Consider the following 6,079-nt stretch of genomic DNA (forward strand, 5'->3'; position numbering starts at 1 on the left):
CATAAAGTGCATGCAGGGCTATTATGATTACTGTGTGGTTTTTTTTTTTTTAAGTTTATTTATTTATTGGTGGGGGAGGGGCAGAGACAGTGGGAGACAGAGAATCCCAAGGAGGCTCCATGGTCAGTGTGGAGGCTGACTCGGGGCTTGATCCCACAAGCCATGAGATCATGAGCTGAGACGAAATCAAGAGTCAGATGCTCAACCAACTGAGCCACCCAGGTGCCCCGATTTATTGTGGTTTTACGTGTTTTTGTCTTTCTGTCTCTGCAGGGTAGTGTTCACAGGGCCACTGGTTGAGGCGGGGGGCGGGGGGGGAGGGGGAAGGGTATTGAACTCAGCCCTGTGTGGCTCCAAGGCCGTCAGTCTTCCTAGGACACCATGCTGAATTCCTCCTCTTCCTTACTGTCCTCTCCAGTTCTGCTCGGTCAGTCAGCAAATACCCCAAGTGTGACTGACTGACCAGCAAGAGAGAAAGGAAACGGGGAGTTGAGGTTTTTCTGTTTTGTCCTTTTTTTAAAACGCTTGCAGACGCTTGCTTGCCCATCTGAAATGGTCTTGGGCCTCATTTTTGGAAGGAGCCCCAGATCCCTGCATACAGAAAACGATCTTTGTGTTTCCTCACAGAGGTTTTCAGCTGGAGTGCTGGAGGTTGTCTCTTGCTTCCCTAGCTCGGGAAGACCAGGGGCAGGAGAGAGAGGACCCCGCTACACTGCTGGGTCAGCTGAAGCTCCCCCCCCCGCCCCAGGTTTTCTTCTCTTTTTAAAGTTTATTTATTTTTTAGAGACAGAGTGAGCGAAAGCATGAGCAGGGGAGGGGCAGAGAGAGAGGGAGACACAGCATCCAAAGCAGGCTCCAGGTTCTGAGCTGTCAGCATAGAGCCCGATGCCGGGCTTGAACCCATGAACTGTGAGATCATGACCTGAGCCGAAGTCAGATGCTCAACCGACCGAGCCACCCAGGCGTCCCTCCGCCCCCCCCCCCCAGGGTTTCTTGATGGGTAAGGGAGTCTACCAGGTACCCACGTGGACATGGCTATGCTCACCTGTCAGCTGGCAGCGTGGTGATGGGGAGAGCATGCACCTGCTGCGTCCACATCCATGGCTGTCACTTGACTGCTCTCTGAACCACTCAGGGCCTCAGTGTCTCCATCTGTGACATGAGAATGACACGAGAGTCTACCTGGTGGGGTGGTTGTGAAGATTAGATGAGTTTATGTGTATAACCATCAGGACCACTATTTTGGATACACCATGAAGTTCCCTACTCCCCAGATGATCCCTGGGATAAGAAGCTCTTCTCCCTTCCCTTCCCTTCCCTTCCCTTCCCTTCCCTTCCCTTCCCTTCCCTTCCCTTCTCCTCTTCCCTTCCCTTCACTTTTCCCCTCCCCTCCCCTCCCCTCCCCTCCCCTCTCCTCTCCTCTCCTCTCCCCTTTCCCTTCCCTTCCCTTCCCTTCCCTTCCCTTCCCTTCCCTTCCCTTCCCTTTCCCTTTCCTTTTCACTTTTGCCCTCTTTTCTTAGAAGGCTCCACCCCCAGCATGGAGCCCAACACAGGACTTGAACTCATAACTCCAAGATCAAGACCTGAGTGGAGATCAAGAGTCGGACACTTAACTGACTGAGCCAGCCGGGTGTCCCAGGAAGTTCTTTATTTTCAAAAATTACCTCGCACAATCTTTCCTGGCATGGGGTGCTCTCCGTTACTTTATTGTGAACAGACAGGTGCTATTTGGGTGAGACACGTCACCTGAAACAACCCCTCTTGGTGGTCACTCTGGCCGCTCACTAAGGTCATCTGAAGAAATTGATAAAAAGCAGGTAAGACCCGGTCCCCAAGGGTGTGGCATCATAGCTTTGCAAAGGGAGTGTAAACAAGGACAGTAAGAAAGCCACCATCAGTGGTTACTTTATGGAGATAGCACACTGACACCTCTGGGATGAATGGAACAACAGCTGCCCCAATGTTATGCAAAGAGGCTCTCCCGGCTTGGGATGAAAATGCCACCCAAGGCATTCTCCAGATTCCAAAAATGCTGTATCGCCAGAACTGAGAGGGGAGGGTAGAAGATGCACTCAGACACTCCAATGACTCAGAAGGTGGCTTTGATGATGATGAGGACCCTGAGCACCAAGATGAGTTGGAAGACCTGGCAAGATATGGAGTTAGGGGCCCAGGGTGAAGAGAGCACTAAGTTAACATATTATCACACATGTGATTGTAGGCATGTACCGTAAATAATCAATCAATCGTTAGAAATATATTTCATCTACTTTTAAAAAGATTACATATCAACTAGGTCATAACGCCTTTGGATATTTTGAGTGGGGAAATGGGGGGATCATGGTATGTGGGGATTGTCTTTTATTGTCCTCGGCAGTACCCCCTTTCCAGAAAGCCCTGATACTCCTTGTGACTCTGCCCCGGCGGGGGGGGGGGGGGGCCTTCCTCTGGCTGCCTGCACTGGTGATGGCCAGAATAAACACCTTCCAGGAGCAGCCCTCACCCAAGGACTAAGGGGACTTGGGGTATAAATCCCACAGCTCCCTCATCCCTTGAAGGAGAGGATGTTCAAAGGGCGAGTTCTGCACCGGCCCCCACAGTTCCCATGGGGATTAAGCACCAAGTGCCCCGGTGGTCACCTGTTTCATAGCATATCCTCTCCTGTCTGACTTGCGTTCTCTATGTCACTTTCCCATTCCCTGCCCAGAGCTTCCCAGATTCCCTCCAGATAAACTAGATTGACTGGAATGCTTGTGTCAGGGGCCGCTCCTGGGGAAATCCAACCTACGGCAAGCACAAATGATAAAGGATAGCGATGGTTACTCTCACCCATTATTATTTTGTTAAAGATCAGGAGAATGCACTTCCTGCTTTGTGTTCTTGTTCCCCAGAGCTTGTGAGAGCTGGGCCCGGTTCTGGGGTATCTTTTAGGTCTGGTCAGAAACGGGGAGGTCTGACTGTATATTTATCTCAAAATAATCTAAAGTGATTCATTCTCTCTCTCTCTCTTACTCAATTATATGCTTGAGCAGCTATGCCAGAAATCGGTCCATCCAGAGCAATTAAAAGCTTCCTTTGCCAGACCTTGGGGATTTCTCTCTGATCAATGAGAAAAACACTACAGCTGGAAAAGAGCCGAAACCAAGAATAGGGCCATCATGTCTTAGCTGTTCAGACAAGCTACAGCACCATTCGGATGTTTTTAAAAGACCCTTTTATTTTCCAATATGGAATGTTGGAGGAATGATAAGAAATTTCACATTAGTTTTTCAATGCTTTTGACCCCAAACTGGAATTCATTTGTGAAAATTAGTATTAGGCTCTACGTATCAGCTCACGAGCCATGGTAAGGTACTTATTATTATATTTATGATTAATAATAAAATAATAGCAGCAGAAATCATGTCCCTCATAGCTACCATGAGATGGCCAACGTGCTAAGAACATCACACGTTTTTATCTCAGCTGACTATAATGTTACTATGAAGAGGTCACTGTCATTACGTCTATTGTATCAGTGCAGTTACTCAGGCTCAGAGAGGTTAAGTAGTTTGTCTGAGATCACACAACCAGGAAGTAGGAGAATGGGGTTACAAAGTCAGGCAGTTGGGCTCCAAAGCCTGGGTTTTTAACTATGGGAAGGCAACCAGCTTTTCACACCAGAAGGAAAGAAGAGACGAATGGGCTTTGTTGATTTCATTGCCCAAGGCCAGGCTCAACCTGACCTGCTTTTTAATGTTTATTTATTTTTGAGAGAGAGAGAGAGAGAGCGTGCAAGTGGAGGGGAGGAGAGAGAGGGAGACACAGCATCCAAAGCAGGCTCCGGTCCGAGCTGTCAGCACAGAGCCCCACGCGGGACTCGAACCCACGAACCGTGAGATCATGACCCGAGCCAAAGTCAGATGCTCAACCGACTGAGCCACCCAGGTGCCCCCTGATCTGCCTTTTACAAGAAGTTGAAACAAGGTGGATTTTGCTTCTCATGCCATTCCTCTCTGCTGCTCTCTTCTGTGGAGAAGTCAGAGAGTTTTGTCACAAACTGGGGTTCCCTAGGTCTCAGCTGCGTGTGGCTGCAGAAGGGGCCACAGCCACAGTGACGGAGGACATTTCCTGGGTCTGCTCCAGCCAGCTGCTGGCGCAATCCTCCCACCCCGGGAGACACCTCTGTGGGTCCACAAACAAGCTGGTTCCCATGGGAGCCTGCTGCTGTGCAGCTGAGAACAGCTGAGATATTACTTATCTAGAAAGACAGCATGAATACCCCAAACACATGATACTGGTTATGTGCCATCATAGTGATCACTTTCGAGCAGAGCGTACCAGGAGACTCCGGGCTACCCACGGAGCCAGCGAGTGAAGAACAAGGAAAATCCCCCAGGGACATCGTGGGATGCTACAGGGGATAGAGTCATCTCAGCTTCACCTGGCCATCATTCACTGTGTGACTTTGGCCGCATTGCCTCCTGCCCTATTTCCTCCTCTGTGAAATGGGCCGATGGTTCAGAGGAGCCCTGAGGCCCCTTTCCACCCCCAGAGATCTGTGAGCAGCCCTTCCCACAGGCAGCTTGCATCCTCCCAACCCTTTGCTCTGCATACCGTCTGCTCTCTTTATGTCCTTGGGCCTGTTTGTGTGGTTATTTGTCGAGTTGAGGATTCAGCTGGACTGTAAGTTCGAGAGGTCGGTGGATGGAAACTTCTTTGTATTTGCATTTGCACAGGGTGGTTCTAGCACGGTGGTTCCCAACCAGGGGTGAGTTTGCCCCCATGGAACATTTGGAAATATCAGGAAATATTTTTATTTGCCATGACGGGGGTGGAGGGGGGAGGGCACCACTGGCATCTAGTAGGTAGAAGCCAGGGTAGAAGTTGCTAAACATTCTACAGTGCGCAGGACAGCTCCCACAAGACAAAGTGATCTGGTTTATAATGTCAGTGGTGCTGATGCTGAGAAACCCCGGTTTAGAGGAGGCTAGATGGGCTCACTGGCTATAGGCACCAGGCATTGTGCAGTCCTTGGTTTGCCCTCCTCTTCAGGTTTCTCTCTCTATAGTCCGGAGAAGACCAGCAAATACTTAGGGCCAACCTGAGGCACAGTTATTCTTTGAAAAAAAATAGGTATTACATGCACTCAGTGAGAAGGTCAGTACAGACCAAATGATCCTCTGTTCAGTGGGGGCTGTCCTGTGCATTGTAGGATATTTAGCAGCGACCCTGGCCTCTGCCTACAAATGTCAAAAATGTCCACAGGCATTGACAAATATCCCTGGGGACCCTGGTTGAGAACCACTGTTCTAGAGGTGTGCTTTGCCTATCCACACACCTATTTCTTTATGAAAAGATGTCTTTTTCTTATGGTGCTTGACACATAGTAGATGCTCCATGAATAGATATTGACAAATGGATAATTGAGAATAAAGCGATTTACATAATCAGTCAAATCCTACCTTAAATGCTGCAGAGGTACGGGTTACATGTATTCTAACACAAGTACAGGATATGAAGTCATTCTTTCCTGGTTCTGACTTCTCAGTTTTGCCTTGAGGAGCACCATCTCGTTACGCTTCCAAACTATGTCACTGCTGAAGGCAAGGTTGTGGAGGATGAGTCCCAAATACCTTAAAGTCCATTCTCAGAAGCAGCCGGGCGGCCTGTAACAATGTGGATTATCTGTGTTCTGTGCACCTGAGGGTCTCCTTCCCCTCCCCTGACTGGCAGACTGGGGGAGGCATCAGGGATGTGCCTCGTCTACCCCAAGGGGCCCTTTCTGCCCCATCAGTCCCGTTCTGCCAACGTCTGGCTTTTGTGACAAGCTGTGGCCTTGGTTCCAGCAAGAGTGCCCTTTCTAAGAAGGTGGAGGCGTTAGTCCAGCTTGGGCAATCAGCCCAAAGTCCATTTTGTGTAATTCTGGGCTGCCTGCCCAGCTTCTTCCTGGAGTACAGCTGGGGCTGGGATGGTTTCTGGATTTTCCATGTTTCCTGGAGTGGAGTGGTTGGGGATCTGGGAGCTGGGCAGGTGACCTGTGCCCACCACCACCAGGACCTGCTCAGGGTGGATACTTCAGAAGCCAGCTTGCTTATTG

General features: G+C 49.8%; 1 long non-coding RNA gene across 1 annotated transcript; it reads right to left on the reverse strand.

Annotated features, from left to right (window-relative positions):
* Positions 1–310: 310 nt before the first annotated feature.
* On the reverse strand, positions 311–5,842 carry LOC131485385 (uncharacterized). Its single transcript, XR_009248799.1, has 4 exons — positions 5,445–5,842; positions 1,665–1,794; positions 1,046–1,152; positions 311–458 (listed from the first exon to the last, which is right to left on the reverse strand). It is a non-coding gene; the product is annotated as an uncharacterized LOC131485385 (long non-coding RNA).
* Between the last annotated feature and the right edge of the window lie 237 nt (positions 5,843–6,079).

Source organism: Neofelis nebulosa, chromosome 9, assembly GCF_028018385.1.
Source record: "Neofelis nebulosa isolate mNeoNeb1 chromosome 9, mNeoNeb1.pri, whole genome shotgun sequence".
NCBI lineage: Eukaryota > Metazoa > Chordata > Mammalia > Carnivora > Felidae > Neofelis > Neofelis nebulosa.